This window comes from Mustela erminea, chromosome 15 (genome assembly GCF_009829155.1).
Source record: "Mustela erminea isolate mMusErm1 chromosome 15, mMusErm1.Pri, whole genome shotgun sequence".
Classification (NCBI taxonomy): Eukaryota; Metazoa; Chordata; class Mammalia; order Carnivora; family Mustelidae; genus Mustela; species Mustela erminea.
Genome location: NC_045628.1, coordinates 24,692,855 through 24,710,728, shown reverse-complemented (window position 1 = coordinate 24,710,728; position 17,874 = coordinate 24,692,855). Strand labels below are relative to the sequence as shown.

General features: G+C 34.6%; 1 protein-coding gene across 13 annotated transcripts in view; it reads right to left on the bottom strand.

Moving 5' to 3' along the window:
- The window catches only part of SLITRK1 (SLIT and NTRK like family member 1), a 430,289-nt gene that overhangs the window by 96,828 nt on the left and 315,587 nt on the right, over positions 1 to 17,874 (bottom strand). For 10 of the 13 annotated variants that reach the window (XR_004279168.1, XR_004279171.1, XM_032314914.1 and 7 more), the window contains one exon: positions 12,204 to 12,282. The gene's annotated coding sequence lies outside the window, so the exon portion shown is untranslated. Of the gene's footprint in view, positions 1 to 9,528; positions 9,947 to 11,486; positions 11,559 to 11,755; positions 11,964 to 12,203; positions 12,283 to 17,874 lie in introns of those variants that run through there. The other 3 variants (XR_004279169.1, XR_004279167.1, XR_004279170.1) reach the window with 3 other exon arrangements.

Below are 17,874 nucleotides of genomic sequence, written 5' to 3'. Positions count from 1 at the left end.
GTGTGGGCAAGTGTAGCAAATAGTTGATTTTTTAAAGAGACAGTGTGAGATGTTGGATGTAAAGAAAGAACCACAATTTAATAGAAGACAGCATCGAAATACCGAGAACTTTAGAGCAAAAAGTTCCCCATAACAATGGTGAATAGCTACAGAAAACTGAGTATGTAGTGCCCCTAAGAGAATGTTCTTTACCATATTTTTCCTTACAGGCCTTGCAATTTTGTAACTTATCCTTAGAGCTTGTAGCTTGATACTGCCCTTCAAAGCCATACTAGTTCTCATGATAAATTTTCCATTTAAAACAAAACAAAACATGAGTGTCAGACCATGTCTCTTTTTAAATTTTCTTTTTCTAAGTATCTACATCTTTTGATTTTTACTTCTGTAAATGTAATAAACACTCCGGTTAACAGGGCAAGACAAGCTAATATGCAAAGTCCTCATACCCCTCATTCATGAAAATACAGTTTGCAATATAGCAAAAAAATTAGCTATATAACTGAGTTTTAAAAAATAAAATAAAAATAAATAAATGAAAATCCCTAGATATTAAAGTGAAAGGATGAGAAGGAGGGAGGAGAGGAAACACAAAGCCAGAGTTCATTAGCACCAGTGAACTGTTCAGCTCACTGCAATGCCACAACAGGTAGCCCATCTCCAGTACTGGAATTTTAATGCCCTCTCTGTGAGCATACCTGTGTGGGGGGGTGTGGGGGGGGTGGAGGGAAGACAATGGTGTCAAAGCTACAAAACTCAGGCTTGTGGGAGATTTAAAACCCTTAAGAGAATGAGTATACAAAAAGACAATGACCAGACCCAATTAAAAATTAGAACTCTCACATATAGCCTCTGCAGTAACCACCCTAGGAAGCTAGACTGCAGCCTCTGTAGCAATCATCCCCAAATTGTTTAAATTTAGTCAAGAATTACCAGCTTATTAATTTTTGCCCCTCTCTTATAACTCAGGACCAACTAGAGAAAGCCAAATATGTTCCACGAGCAAATCCTACAAAATGCCTTGCAGCCTGTTAAGCCAGCCTCCAGTTTCACCAGGCAAACAATATCCAGTCAGGACATACTTGAAGCTTTTCCATTTTTCATCCCAGAAACAGGAATTTTAGACCACTTTGTGCAAACAGGACTCCATAAAAAATAAGTTATCCAGACTACTACTCATTACAAAAATATTTAATATCAGCAAGTAAACAAGATTTTCATGAAAGGCAGCACAGGTAACAAAAGAACTAAACAAGAAATTATAGGTAATGGATTCTCTTCTCTTACATTCTATCAAGTGTTTTGCTTTATATTTGGGCCATGAGTTTCATATATGTTTTCAAGGGAAATAATTATTTATTTATTGTTTTAATTTTTATGTTGTCAGTTCTTTTTGGATATCTGTATACCTTCAGTTGTTTATTTACACTAACCCAAAAAAGGGTTAGTAGATTTTTGCATTTTTCTCTTTACAATTATATGGAAGAAGTCCTTTTAGGTTTCTCTTTGAGCAGGAATTCTGTGAAACAAGGCAGTTTTCCTTTGAGATCTGTGGATTCTCAAAATATCTGAATGGGAAGAATCCTTTCCTAAGAACCTCAATATGGAAATAAGCCCCTTGTACTGTTGTTTGTTTGCTGGGCAAGTTGGTTGGTTTTGTTTTTCAGTTTATTGAAAACTCACTTTTGCCTAGTCTGTACTTAATAGCCTTAGTTCTGTCTAGGGATGAGAGCAGAATGATCCAGTTGCTTGGTTTTATATGCTTCCATGAGTTCTCAAAATGCAGCCCTGCTTCTCCTGTCAGTTTTTTTGTAGGCAGTTCTGGTAGGAGTCCCGAGCCCCAACAATGTCGTAACAGGCACATTGACTGTCATACACTCTGGAGATGCTCCAAGTATATTCTAGGAATCTAAACTTTGGAATTTTCCACATTCCTCTCTCATCTACTCTCTTCATGAAATTTGATGAATTCTCTCATAAATTGTTGACTAACATCACCTCTGACCCAGTCATTCTCTTATCTACATTGTTCATATTTTCTTTCTTGTTGCACCTTATAATTTCATTTCAGTGCAATTTTCAGCAAGTAGAAAGACAAAAACATATGCTTAAAATGTGCTTAATTTATCACGAGCCAAAAATACTTCTTAATTTTAATGCTATATATTATAAGTTAAAGGAGTTTTGCTTCCTCATTTTCTGATATTCATAGTTTGTTTCTTACCATGTGGCAAGGAAAAATTGCACAGGATAAAGTCAAATGGACAAGGAAGGCTATTCAAGACTATGCAACAGGAGAGAAAGGCTAGAACTGAGTGTGAGCACAACATCCATAAAACAAAAGTGGGAGAGATTAGAAGAATTGGAGTGGGATATGGACAGGACAGGAGAGAGTTTTATAACATGGATTAAGATGCTCTTAGGCAGCTGTCCTGTTACAGAAAACTGGGAAAGGGGGTGTTATCTTCCTTGAAGTTTATATTTCAAAAGGATGGCTCCCAGATCTTTGAGAAATATAGTCCTTGATTGTAAAACTGACAAGAGGTTTTTAAAAAAGATTTACATCTCAAAAGGGCAGAGAAAGGATTGACAATTACAAGTTTTCTAAAGTAAATGTTCTAAGAAAAGGGAGGTCAGAAGACAAGAATCAAGAAGAAGCATGTCTAAAGTTTTTAGTCAATCTGAGGGGAACGTGAAGGCCATTTTGGTCAAGTGCAATAGATTTTCAGCCAGATTTCATTAACTTCTCTCCTAGACTAGGTCAGTATTTAATGATTAAAGAAACCATTTGGTAGGAAATCCTAAAGACTGAGACACCTTTCCTAATTTATTGTATTTGTCACACCCTAGACAGTCATTTTGCTTGTGCCACTCAAGGAATGCAGTTCACAATACTAAATAGTATTCTCCTTAAAATTTGGCTTGTCTCCACCTGATTTCATTTTGTTCTATATTAGAGAAATGTCCTTGAAATAAACAAGGCAATATAGAGTATTTTATGAGTTGTCACGATTCATCGCTATTGAAAAGATCGAGTAAATTATAATGCAGCAGAGGTTCAATATCAATCAAGACCTTGAAGACTCTGAATCACCAAACAAATACACAATAGGATATAATTCTCACATTAAATTTCTAATATTCGGTGGAATGTTAAGATAGTTCATTTATGCACTATAAGTAAAGATTTCATTGGCACAAGGGACTTTTAATCTCACAAAACAAACTGAGGGTTGCTGGGGGGATTCATTTTTATAAAATAGAACAGGACATACAGTTGAACAAAATTATTTAAAAACTTTTGATTTGGAATAGATGTCCAGTTTCTATGTTAGAGGAACGTTCTAGGAAGCTCTTGGTCTTTTTTCTTTTTTGTTATAATCTGACTGTGCTTCTATTGCTTAGGTTGATCCAATAACAAAAATAATTAGAATTTTTAGAGTTCGGGTAGCTATAATTCAGGGAAATTCTACCTCAGGCTGTGGTGCATAAATAAGCAATAACTCATACATAGGAGTGTGACATATAGTGACTGACAAATGTTTGCCCTTGAGTGTGTTATTGACTTTAACTATTGTAACTGTTTTTGTGGTGAAATTATATAACCTGTGTAAATATAGGCATCAAATAAATGAACACAATCTCAAGAAAAAAAGAAAACTTTTGAAATTGTCAGATGTTGTAAAACTGTTAAGTAGCTACAGTTTTGGAGCAACATCTTATCTATAATACGCTTAGACTCTCCTGATCTCTAACAGAAGTTTGAAAAATAAAACTGTAGGGACAGATCTTCCAGAATCCATTTACTCCATCCTTTTGCTTTTAGATGATTTTACGCCATTTTTATCATACAGATAGTCTTATCTAGTTTTATATCTTACGTTTGAATAATATTTAACACACACACACAAAGACACAGAAGACTAGATACTGAAACAAGGAACTGAGAGATTCAGTTTAGGATCACGGACACATATTCAATCTGTCACTGGATAGAGATTATACACTTTGTCATAATAACTTTACAGGATTGTAAGAATTATATTTATTAATATAAAGAAAAACACTTTCTGAACCATTAAGTACTATATAAATATAAGGTATTGTTATTAAAGTTGAATTTAGTAAACACAAATCCTGAAATTATAATCTTCATACTAAATCTCTTATATTTAAAATATATATTTAACGAGCCACCTGGGTGGCTCAGTCTTTGGGTGCCTGCCTTTGGCTCGGGTCGTGGTCCCAGGACCCTGGGATCGAGCCCCACATCAGGTTCCATACCTGCTTCTCCCTCTCCCACTCCCCATGCTTGTGTTTCCTCTCCTGATGTCTCTCTCTGTCAAATAAATAAATAAAATCTTCAAAAAAAATAAAATATATATTTAACAACTTTAATGTATGCAAACACAAGCCATGGACTACAACAATCACATATCAACCAACTACAAATGATCTTGCTAACTACCTACAAGTTAATTCAATATTTCTTGAAATCTAACCTTCACAAGAAAGTTCATGCCATGTCTTATTGATATTAAGTCTTGTTGTGGACCACTGTGATACCTAAGCATAGCTAATCTCATTCCCCTAGTATTCCTACCAAAGTACACTCAGAAAATGATGGTCAAAAAGATACATCCGTGTGACTTTAAGCAGTGACTATGAAGTACTTATTACTCCAGGGTAGATAAATATTTAGTGATAACTATCAGCAAGTACAATGTTTGAGGAGTAAAGAAATTCCTCCCAAGGCTCTAAGGATCATTTTGACTTCATTCCAAGTATTCTAAAACACACAAATTTTGAACACCCTTTTGTCATCAGTCACTTAAATAATCAAATGAGTAGTAAAGAAAACATGGGTATATAGCATCCCAAAGACGTCCATGCCCTAATTTTCAGGAATTTGTGCATATGTTGTATTGGATGTCGAAAGAGGACTTCACAGATCTTAGAATAGGGACATTACCCTGGGTCATCCATGTGGGTTCAAATAATCACATGATTCATTAAAAGAAAATAGACTTCTCCATTTGTAAGCAGAAGAGAAAAGCAGAACAAAAGGACTCAATGCACTGCTGCTGGCTTTGAGCTGAAAGGGTCCACACGTAAAGACAGAAGAGAGACCTTTAGGAGCTAAGGACAGCTGAAAACTGACAGCCATCTGGGAAGCAGGGACTCACTCAGGTCCCACAATACAAGGAACTGGATTCTCCCAACCCTCTGAATGAGTCTGGAAGCATATTCTTTCCCCAAACCTCCAATAATAACTACAGCCTTACTAAACAACTTGATGTTATCCAGTGAGACCTGAATTGAACTTCTGGCCTCCAGTCCTTTAATATATTTGCGCTGTTTTAAACTACTTAATTTGTGGGAAATTACTAAGGCAGCAGAAGAATTCTAATCCAATGGGAAAGCTTCACAAGGAAAATGGACCAGTGTTTCATGATGTACATAAGTTTTACTGAAACCCATGTATGAGTCAGGCACTACATTGTGCTGTGACTTGTCAGTGAAACCAAGGGAATTGGAGACATATACCAAAAGCCTGAAATACGGAGAATTAGAATGTAGATAGACTAAGCATGGTATCAACAATTTGTAGCAACAGTATTTACCTTTTCAAAACCACAGTTTATTTTCACAAATTCAATATAGGAAGGAAAAAGAGGTAAGGGAAGGGAGAATGAGGAAGAGGAAAAAAAAGTCAAGAAAAGCGAGATACTAAAGTCCATTTTATCTGTACTTAAAAGGCATTATTTTTGTGTGTAATGTTTTGGTGCATAGAATCACATGTCTTTTTTTGTCTTAAAGAAATTTGTGACTTCAAACAACAGTTGTCAGCATGGATGACATATAATATTCATCATTATTATGTGAGCTTCCACATTTCTTTTTTTTTTTAATTTTATGTTTATATATTTCCAAGAAGATTCAGGTGAAATTTGGTGAGTATATCCAAAGGGCAAATTTCTAGAGACTGGCCACTTTCAGGAAAAATACACTTCTGGAATTTTTACAACCTTTTTATAATTTAGATCATTTAATGACTCTTTTATTTACAAAAAAATTCTCATTTGTATTTACAGAAACTGGAAAGGAATTAAGAAATTATTAGGATTTCACTAAAACAAAAAAAGCCTACTCTCACTCTATTTTAACTCATCCGGTTTTTTCCTTCCTTCCTCCCCCGCTGTTTCTTTCCCTCCCTGCCTCCCTCTTCCTTCCCTCCCCCCTCCGTCTCTCCCTTCTTTCCTTCCTCCTTTCCTTCTACTTTCTCTCTCTCTCTCTCTTTCTCCTTTTGCTTGTCCCTTCCCACCCTAGCCCTGGCCAGCTTTTCATCTTCAGGACCTGAACAAGAATTTTTTGGTATTTTAATTACTTGGGCATTAGTAGCGGAATGAGTGATAACTCCCAGATAATTTTTCTTCCCAATGCCCCTCAATTATTAACGATAGCTATGTTTAGATATAAGAAGCTCATAAAACGGCTGTATATTTTTTGTTCTATTCTCTACTATAAAGGCGTTTGTCATTCCATTGTCAAGTATCTAATCCTCTGGTACGTGTAATCAGCAACATAGCACTTTGAATATAATGGAAGTTTGTTTAACTGATATTTAAGTGGTACCAGAAAGCCTGAAAAGGGCATTTGAACAAAGATTCAAATAACTTGTTCTGCATACCTGCTATGTGCACTGAGTACAGAAGCAAAAGACTGTCTTTGAAAACTTTATGACCTGTTGGAATATACTGGCATGGTAATAGGTAATTTATGATAAGAGATTTACACTGAGAACTTTGGGAGCATATAGGAGGAAGTAAATGCAAGTGAAGCTGGAGATAAAATAAGGCTTCCTGAAGTAGACAGATAGTCCAATAAATAGGATGTAGGGAGGTAATAACGTACGGTTTCAGAACAATGTGCAAGGTAAAAGGCAAGAGAAAGCCTAGAGAATTAGAAAGTTCCAATATTTCAGGATAGGAGGAGTTTGAGGAGCAGAGAACAGATTCTATACTTTTCACTATTTCAAAATCATAGTATCTGTGAAATGGGATATCTGTCACAAATTTTTTAAATGGATTTTTGATGCCCACTTTCAGAATTGGTTTTCTTCACAGATATTTAAGGTGGATTTGGTCAAAGTTATATAGTATTTACTCACACTTCCTACTCTGAATGCCATAAAGCTAAAAATGACATTTTCTCTTGAGCTTTAGAAGGTAAAAATGGAACACAAGCAACCCTCTTGTTATTTAGTTATTTTCTTTGGGAAAGAAAGGATATGGAGTTAGTTTTGTCTGAAACAGATTTCCAGTAGACCACGTCTAGGTTGTGGATGTTAAGAGGTGATCATGTCAGTCAGTGGGCCGGAATCAGTGCCCATGTCCATCTCCAACTGGTGTGTGTCAAGACACATTTGTGCTGTGGTGGTGGCACTAGCTTTCTGGTTCTAACATCCTGAAGAGTAGATGGGATATGTTTTGCAATGCAGTGAAACCAATGGCAACTTTCTAAAAAGTCATGCTCTGAATCCAGAGAGGTTGTACCTTCTCTGGAAAGTAGGGATTGTCATGTGTATCCTTCTGAGAAGCCTATTTTATCATTTCATCCCTTTCAATAGTTTCAAAAGCATGGTACTTTTCATGTTTAAATATCTCTTTTTAAAATATAGTACAGTGGTTTCTGTTTCCTACACAAAATCAACCCTACTCACTGCCATTAATAAAGATGGAGGAAACAATTCCTTGACTAAACTATTAGCATACACCAGTGCAAATAAAGATCAGTAATAGAGATAAACAAACACATTTAAAGTGGTTTTTACCTGTAGGCAAAACTGGCTTAAGCCATGTATTTGGGAGCTTCTGTATAGCAGTGTATTATTTCATTTTAGTTGATCCATCCTTAAATTTTCTTTATTTCTTAAAGAGCAGTTATGCTCTTCTCCATGACTCACCAAATAGTAAGTACCTCCATTTTGATATTAATAAAGCTTATGGTATATAAAACTTGAAATCTCAGAATACAAAATCAGGAATTAAGTTAATTCTTAATAATCCATATTTAATGCTATATGGTATATTTAATGGTTACAGAAAAGTTATAGGAAAGGGAGATCCTATTTATTTATAGGTTTTATTTATTTATTTGACAGACAGATCACAAGTAGGCAGAGAGGCAGTCAGAGAGAGGAGGAAGCAGGCTCCCCGCTGAGCAGAGAGCCTGACGAAGGGTTCGATCCCAGGACCCTGGGATCATGACCTGAGCTTTAACCCACTGAGCCACCCAGGCGCCCCAAGGGAGATCCTATTTAAACAAACAGAAAGCTGACAAGAGGCTGTTCAAAAATAGCAGGTAAACTAAGCCAGTATTTCAACTGTTCATATATAAAATGATATTATTGAACTATACTTCAGATAATGTTTATAACCAGACATTCTCCAGATACTCTTTTTCTTTTTTCCAGGCATATTCCAATATAGATATGTAGGAAGTTTAAATATAGTATTCAAGTGAGAGAAGGTATGCGGATCAATTCCCTGAAGGAATATGTAGCTGAGATATAGGATAATGTTGACAATTTATGCAGATCTGTAAGAGGAAATTAACCCACACCATGAAGCATGTAGCATCACTAATAAGGTAGGAAGTAGCCTGATCAAAATGAATGATGTCAAATGCCCTGTAGGCACCAAAGTAAAAGCAGGTTCTCCCTTGGAGCAGAGTCTCCCACTCTGGCTGCAAGCAGGTAAAGACCTCCTTAGCTTGAGCATAGACACAGTTTCACAAGAAAAGATAAAGCTGCCAGTTACAGCTATCAAGTAAGAAAAAGATTGTAATAGCAGGATATGATTACTTTCAGTGAGAGAAAGGAACAGTGAAAACCTGCTGTTTCTAAAAATTGTGAAAACACAGAGGAAATATCAAATCATTGACCTCTTCTCTAAGCTTTTATCCATGTAGATACAAATATTACTATTGTATTAAAATCACAGTAGCTCTGTTTATTCATTCATTTAACAACAAATATATATTCTGTGTGTATTGCCCTGAGTAAGATAAATAGAGACAAAGTGACTAGAATATAAAAGACAATGAGAATCATCTACGAAAAGTATATGCAACATCAGTGTCTGACATTATGGGGACAGACATTAAGCTGGCAAAATTACACAAAAATTTTTGTAAACTATGTCCCAAAAGAAAATAAAAAGTATGCAGTAATATTAGGTCAGGACCCTAGGGAATTTCATATATGGAGCTTGGAAAAAGAGAGGTGGGAAAAAGAGAAGAACAAGGAAAGTATGATGGTACAAAATTCAGGAGAGGATAAATGTTTTCAGAAGTGGCATGTTAACAGTATTGAATACAGGGCTTGTGCAGTGTTGTGTAAGTAGAAAGAACATTGAATTTGGCAACTTTGAGGTCACTGATGGCCTTGCCTGGATTGGTTTTTGTAGGTGAAAGATAAAAAATTAATCATCTATTTAATGATTTCTCTTTTCTCAAAAATGTGTGAGGCAAGCTCATCATCTGAGCTAGCAAAAGAGAGGTAATATAACACGCATTTGGAAATAGAAGATACGACAAAATCTTCCTGGGAATGAGAAAGTGAGTAAACTACTGGAAGAGTAGAATGATCAGACAGTGTTGCAGCCCATTTTAATCTTTAGATATTGAATGTGAAGTACAACTTCTGTATTTGCTTGTATATGTGATTTAGCTGCTTGGTCACAAGCCCATGGAAGACATACATGTTTTTGTTTGTTGGGGGAAAAAAATTCTTCTCTACTTTTAGGTATGTAGCTGGGCCTAGGAATTAAACTAATACATGGCAGATTAGGAGAAGAAGAGCATATCAATTTTATTAAATTTTTACACTTATATGGAAGACTTCTCAGAAGAATGATGACTTGTCTAGAGCAAGAAGCTCTTAAACCTGTTAGACAAAGAAACAATACATTCATCAAGAATTGACAACTCAAACAGATTTGGATTATGGACAGTAAAATGGGGAAGAAGTAACAGGAAGAAAAAGTTAGGTTAACAAGGTTTTTGGTATAGAATTGTTGGCCCTAAATTCTCCATTTCTAGTGATAAGAATGTCTTCCTTCCTCCTGATACAGGGAAGTAACTTTCACATGAGTTTCATCTTCTGTTTTGTGGAAGAAAAAGGAGGGTCAAAATGTCTTTCTTGCATCTGTGGTTTTGTAAGTACTTTTCTTTCTTTCTTTCTTTATAATGACTTTATTTATTTGAGAGAGAGAGAGCATGAGCAGGGAGGAGGGGCAGAGGAAGAGAAAGAAGCAGATTCCCTGGTAAGCAGGGAGCCCTATGGATGAGGACCCAGAGATCATGACCTGAGTTGAAGGCAAATGCTTAATTGACTGAGCCACCCAGGGGCTCCTTAAAGTGTTTCTAATTCAAAATAATCAATATATCAAAGTGGCATATTTTGGAATGACATGTTCAGGTTTTCTTTAAGTTCATTCAGATTTGGAATTTCAGAAGGAAAGTATGGTGACCAAGATGAGAAAGGAGCAGAGGATGGATTCAAAAATACTTATGGAGGTCTGTGGAGGAGTAAATTACATAATGCACCATAGACTCTATGCTGCTCAATAAAGCAAGTGAAGTGAGGGAAATGGATAATGGACAGATGAAAGTCCATGATAAAGCAAACTAAAAGGAAAGATTTATTTTTGGAAAACTAGGGTTTTTGCATTGAAATTTTTGAAAATGAAGTCAAGTTTTGATGATTAGAAATATCCTGAGTATTGTTATGAGAGAGTAGGTGAAGAAAATTTGGGGAAATTTTTACTAGAGATAAGAAACTGAAAAATGATGTGCTGTCTAAAGTAACTATCTATGTGGATATTGATGTTGCCAAGAATTATGCAATTGTGGGAAAGTAAAACTTTTGAGTTAAGAAGTACATTTTCACTGGATAAATGGGAGTTGGCAAGAGGGTGGCACATCATAGAAACTAGGAAGATGAGTAAAGTGGTTCATCTGACTGATAAATATCTTAAGGAAATGCAAATACTTTTTAGCTTGGAAGATGTGATAGTTACAATAGGATAAAAGCTATCTGATTCTTATGGAATTGTGGTGCACAAGAAAATAAGGTAAGCACCATGAAATTGAGATGACCACACAAGAAGTGGAGACTTCAGGGCACACTCAAGTTTCTTTAAGGGCTAGTACGTAACATTATGGATGTCCTGAGGCATAGAGAAGGAAAATGCAACATCAAGATATCATTCCTAGTTTATACTGAAACTGGGTGGTTGGCTCTGTTTCCATGGGTACTAGTGATTGATTATGAACCATAACATATTTTGTTTATATAACCAAAATTCACCAGAGGTGGCTGATTTTCAGGCAATATGGAGCTGTGTGGCAGAAGAGAAGTTCTTCTTGCTTTCTTGTCACTTACCACATTCTCTCTTGCTATGTTTGTCTTACCAGTGTCTCACCTCCAGAGCATAGAATTCCTTTATGATACGACCAGGCATATTTATCTCTCTGCTTTGCATCTTGCCTGCTCTCTGGAAGCATGCAAAAAACAATTTTTGTACTGAATTAGGTGGGAGATATAGAAATTATCTGATAGAAATGTTCCCTGTTTAAAATGTTTCACTATTTAAAGGGTGATGTTAATTATTATTATCAATTTATTTATTTAATGAATCACTTACTTAATTAGGTTCTTTGTAAGAAATTTAGAAAAAAAAAGGGAAATTTAGAACATCTAATTTGTCAGGATAAACTCAATTTGTGAAAAAAGACACAGAGCAGAAGTAGGTCTGAAGCTGAGGCATAGCTTTGATATTTGGCAGAATTTGTGTGTCCCGAACTTTCTGATCAACCTGTGCTGCTCTACAATCTAATATATCTCTTTCCCTGTGTTGAAGATCTCACCTCTCTGTTGTGTGGTTTTACTCAGCTTCTTCCTGAAAGCATGAGTGAGACATTTAGGTTTTTCACTCTACTGAGAGAGAGAGAGAGAGAGAGAGAGAGAGCGCGCGCACAAGTGTGTGTTGGGGGAAAGCAAGCAGAGGGAGAGAGGGAGAAGCAGGTTCCCCACTGAGCAGGGAGCCTTATGTGGGGCTTGATCCCTGTATCCTGGGATCATAACCTGAGCAGAAAGCAGATGCTTAACCTCCTGAACTACCCAGGCATCCGAAGATTACCATTCTTGCCACCAGCATCAGTCTTCTTGGCTTCAAGTTTCTCTTAGTATCCAGCTTCTCAGATTTCTCACTGGCCATCCTGCAAGATGGGAAAGAGCTAATTTTTAAATCAAAGTTATTCACACATATACTATAAAGAAGTAGCTACTTCTGCAAAGGTTTTTAAAACAATGTTCTCCAGAATGCCTTCCCTTTCCAATGACCTGCATTTCATTTAGGTGATTCTTTCAGGATTTACCTCATATCTCAAGTTTACACTTTAATTTTTTGTTTTTAGAAATTTATATTTGAGTTTATATTTAAACTCAAATTTTCTACTAAGCCAGAATTTAGAAGTAATAAAAATGCCTACTTCATAGCTGAAAGAGTATTTCGACTTTTTATATTTAACTTTCTTTGAAAATACCAATACACACACAAATACACACACAACACACCCTCAGAATAACATTAATTCCTGAACACTTCATGCTGACATTTGGACTTTTGAATAAACAGTTTTTCAGTGGTCTTGATCTAAGATGCATGGAAGTGAGATAATAGTTTGAAGCCACAGGTCCATTTCAAAACTGAATTTTCACTAAATGTCACAGTACAGCTCTCTGCCTTTTCTCTAGAACGCATATATTGGTTCCCGGAAGGAAAATATATTTATGGAAAATCATATCCAGTAACTCAAGGGTAATGTTGTGCTGGCTTTGAACCTGAAAAATCTCTATCTTGCTCCACATTCCTCTTTGTAATTTAAATGCAACCAAGTGCATGTGACAGTCAAAGAAGTAGATTCTTGTGCAAAACTGTCTAAATTTACTTGGTTTGAAGCTTATGCATAAGTAGTTACAGGATTTTGCATGTGGGTAATAAAAAGAAAAACTTTAAACAATCACATTTCCAGTGAGAAAAATATAACATTATGATGTCAAAACAAGGGGATACTGGTATGTATATGTGTGTGAGCATTTGTATATTGTTATTTCTACAATAATTACATGTACTGTATTGTGCATGCATTGTATTTCTACCATAATTCTGTGGCACTTCTAAAATTGATATATGGATATTTTTAGATTTATTGAGAAAAATCCATGGATATTTCATAAGAAAATATCCAGTAGGTTTTTGGTATATGGTTCTAAATTCTCAGAGTTGAAAATGTCATCATGGACATTCCAGCCCTGGTATCTGATATGTAAAGAACTAAACCCCTAGTTGTAAGACCAAGCCGAGCTGGACCAGCCAATTGCAGTCATCCAGGCTGAGGTGTCAAACATCATGAAGCAGAAATGCACCATTCCTTCTTTTTCTAGAGGAAAAGAATCTGAAGACAAAACAAAACAAAAACCACGAACCTCATTTTTACTTTTCTGGTTTCTGGGGAACCACTGGTGACTATCTGCCTTTATTGAAATAATAAAATGCTAATTAATGACTTTTAAAAGAGTTACTTCATAAAAATGTTGTTCCTCATAAAATGAATCTAGACTCCTTTAACAAAGAAAAACTGGTTTTGGAATTCTAGGCCAGCATTAAATAATATCAGTCATATTAAACCCAAATATCAGTCATGTTAAAACCAAGACCAGACGTGAATGCATATAGGATATTTCTGGGGTAAAATCTGTTTCTTAATCTGCGTACTAGTTAAATGTGTATATCACAGAAGAGAGTTCATTATGCTGTTCCCTTATGAATTACACATTTTTCTCTTTGTATACTGTATTAAATAAAATGTTCCATGAGTAATTCATATTGCTCTATGCAACATGATTAATTGTTTTAAATATAAAAAGACAAAATGAAGAGTGAAAGCCTCCTCTTTCTGCCTTCTAACCCTGTCCTACCCTAGTATTTCTCTCCAAAATGACTTATTTTAAAAAAATCGATGGACTTTCCTCTACAAAAGACACTTTTCATCTGTCTCTTACCCATCTACATATCTACTTATCCAGCCATCGATATAATATCTATACAACAGCCTATCTATCCACTTGTTTGATTTGTACATAATGGGTGAATAATATATTGCTACACTGTTTGGTATCTTGCTTTTTAATTTGTTTGTTTAAACATCTTGCTAACCTCCACAGCATAGTTATTCTTTATAATAGCTCTTCATCAAATGAATATACCATAATTTATTTTATTAGTCTTTTGTTGATCATCACTTTGCTTGACTCCAGGTTTTGTCCACTGTTAACTATAACTCACCACAATTAACTTGAATCGAGCAATTTAGCTTGTAGAGACATACATACTCAATTGCTCTAGGTTTTCCAGCTTAACAGTTTTAATAATATAGTAAGTGAAAAAAAATTATTTCAAAATTTCTGTTATTGAATGTTTGAGTGCTCCCAAAACTCATATGTTGAAGCTCTAATCACAACATGATGGTACTTGAGGATGGGGCCTTTTGTAGTTAATCAGGTCGTAAGAGCAGACCTTCATGAATGGAATTGCTGCCCTTATAAGCAGAGGCCAGAGAGCTAGCTAGCTCTCTTTCAGCCATGAAGAGGACACAGCAAGAAGACATTTGTCTGTCTGTAGACCAGTAATAAAGCCTAACCAAGAAACAGATTACACTGACATCCTACTCTGGGACTTTTAGGCCCCAGAACAATGTGACATAAATGTTGTTTAAACCACCCAGCCTACGGTAATTTGTTATAGCAGTCCAAATTTACTAAGACAATTTTCATCTTTAAAATTTAATATCCAAAATGTCTTGCTATTTTTAACTTTTTAAAAAATGTTTTGTCTTTTAAATATTTATATATTTTGTCTTTTTTTCCCAAATGAGTTGACTGTGATATATTTCTTGATTTATAGCAGCTCTATATTATGTTAAAATATGAGAATTCTCATTGCCTTATTTTCTCTGTTATATTCTGACAAATTATTTTATGTGGCATTTAATTAACATCTTATATAGTTAAATATGTCTGCATTTCATTTATAACTTCTGAAGTGTGGTAAATATCCTACTTAGAGGAGTCTTTTGAACTAAGTGAGCCAGGAGAACCTCGCAGAGTCCCATCCTGAGGCTCAGATTTGTTTCCTGGGTTACAGTTACTCCTTATTTAAAGGAAAAAAAAACAAAAAAACAAAGGAAACTTAAGTTAATAAGCTATAGCTTTTTTCCTTATAGCTGGGTACTCTGAGCCTTGATAGTCAAATCCTAACAGGTGTTTATGCATAATACAGCAAAAAGCATGTCATATTCTGCAGAAATATATCTTTTTCTCTCTTCAGAAATATTACGTGTGTGTAATCTATTAGAGGTTAGAAAAAGTTATCCTTACAGACAATACTTAAAGAGAAAAGTGGTGTAAATGGTCTTATTTGTCTCATAATCTGATCATTAACAAAAGGACAAACTTCTCAAGATGGGGGCAGAAAGATAGAAAACTGCTTAGGTACTTTATACAAAAAAGTCTCACTTTCACTAGAAAGTGAAAAAAACATATTAGTATGTAATGTGTATACCATTATTCTGATTAAAAATAAAAATCTCTTTGTCCCTAATATTTGTACTTGTAAGTTTTAAGTGTTGTCTCACTCTATAATTAAGCCAAACTAAATGGGAACTGGATAAAAAGAAGGGAAAAGATTCCTAATAAATAGTGTCCTAATAAACACAATATTCTAATTTTATGTTCTCCTCACCATTAAAATTGATCTATGAGGAAATGATTTTTGTAATAAAGGGCAAAAATAGCTTGATACACACACATAATTTGTTTCCAGTACAATTCACTTTTATTTCCTCACTGATTGTAAAAAGTGCCACTTTTATTGTAGATTAAATATCATGTATATTTTGCTGTTATTTCAGAACTCCTTTTTTTTTTTTAGATTTTATTTATTTATTTGAGAGAAAGAGCAAGTGAGCACAAGTAGGGTGCAGAGGCAGAAGGAGAGGGAGAAACAGACTCTCTGCTGAGCAGGGAACCCCTATTTCTGAACTCCTGTCTGTACTTATAGTTGATCTATATGTTTTGATCACAATAACAAAGTGTTAATTATTCTAGCTTTCATCTTTTAATACCTCTTAAGACTATATTCTACCTCATTACACTTTTAAAAATACTTTTTCTGACTAGTTTACCATATTTATTCTTCAGTTAAATTTGTATTTCATTTTATTAAGTGAAATGAACTCTGTCCTGCTGCTATTTTAATTAGATTTTGATTAAACTTATAGATTAATTTAAGGGAATTTTATATCTTTACAATTTGAGTTTTCTTATCCAGAAACAAATTATGTTTTTCCATTTATTTTAATCTTTTCTATGTCTTTAAGTAGATATTGCTACTTTTTTTTGCTCTCTCTCCTTCTCTTCCTTTCTCTCATCTCTCTATAAATATAAATACAGATACAGACATACAGATGCTAAACAATTATTACAAATTTTATATATACTTTGGTTAGTACTATAAACAGATTTTTTGTTGTCATATCAACCAGTTTTATTTACAATAAAAGAAAATGAATATTTTTATGTAATAATTTTAAAACATGCATTGTAGTGAATTTTTTTATTATTATAAAAAATGGTTTTTGTTTTGTTTTGGATGATTCCTATGCATTTTGCAGGCAAGTTATTAAACTGTCTCTAAGTTTTTCTTCCTGACCTATTATTTAAACTGATATTTTAACTCTAATTATACTGGGTAGAACTACTAAAATAAGTAAAATGATATTGGTTATAGTCAGAAAAATTGATTTGTCTATTTTATGACTTAAGTAATAAGTCTTCCTGTGTTTTACTTTAAGCATATGTATACATATATATATTATGATTAGCTAATCATATTAGTCAAATTAATGGCTATTTACACACATGTATATGATGTACTAAAGATATAGGTACATATATTCCTATTCAACTTCTAAAAATTAAATATGAATGTTCACTTAGTCCATTGTCTTAAAACAATTTGCTTTTTTAAGGTAGTTTAAGGTTCACAGGAAAATTGAAAGGAACATACTGAGATTTCTCATATACCCTGGCCCCAACACATGTATGTATGTGTAGCCTTTCCTATTATCAATATCCCCCACCAGAGTGGTACATTTGTTACAACCAATAAACCTACACTGATATATCAAAATCATGCAAAGTATACAGTTTACTTGAAAGTTCACTCTCGCTGCTGAGCATTCCATGAGTTTGGACAAATATACAGAATGTATCCATTATAGAGTCATTTTATTGCCATAAAAAGCCTCTGTGCTGTATTCCTCCCTGACCAGCACCTTCAGAAATCATTAATTTCTCTACTATCTCTATGGTTTGCCTCTTCTAAAATGTCATATAGTTGGAATCATAGTATGTAGACTTTTCATGTTGTCTTCTTTCACTTAATAAAAATGCAGTTAAGTTATTCCATATCTTCTCATGCCCCAATAGCTCATTTTATTCCCCAGGACTGAACAATTCTGCATTGTCTGATGTACCACAATTTATTTACCTATTCACTTACTGAAGGACATCTTTGTTTTCAAATTTTGGCAATTATGAATAAATTTGCTATAATCATCTAGGTGTAGTTTTTTTGTGGACATACGTTTCCATCTCCTTGAGTAAATACCAACGAGTACAATTGCTGGATCATATGGTCAGAGTAGGTTTAATTTTGTAAGAAACCACCAAAGTATCTTCCAAAGTGT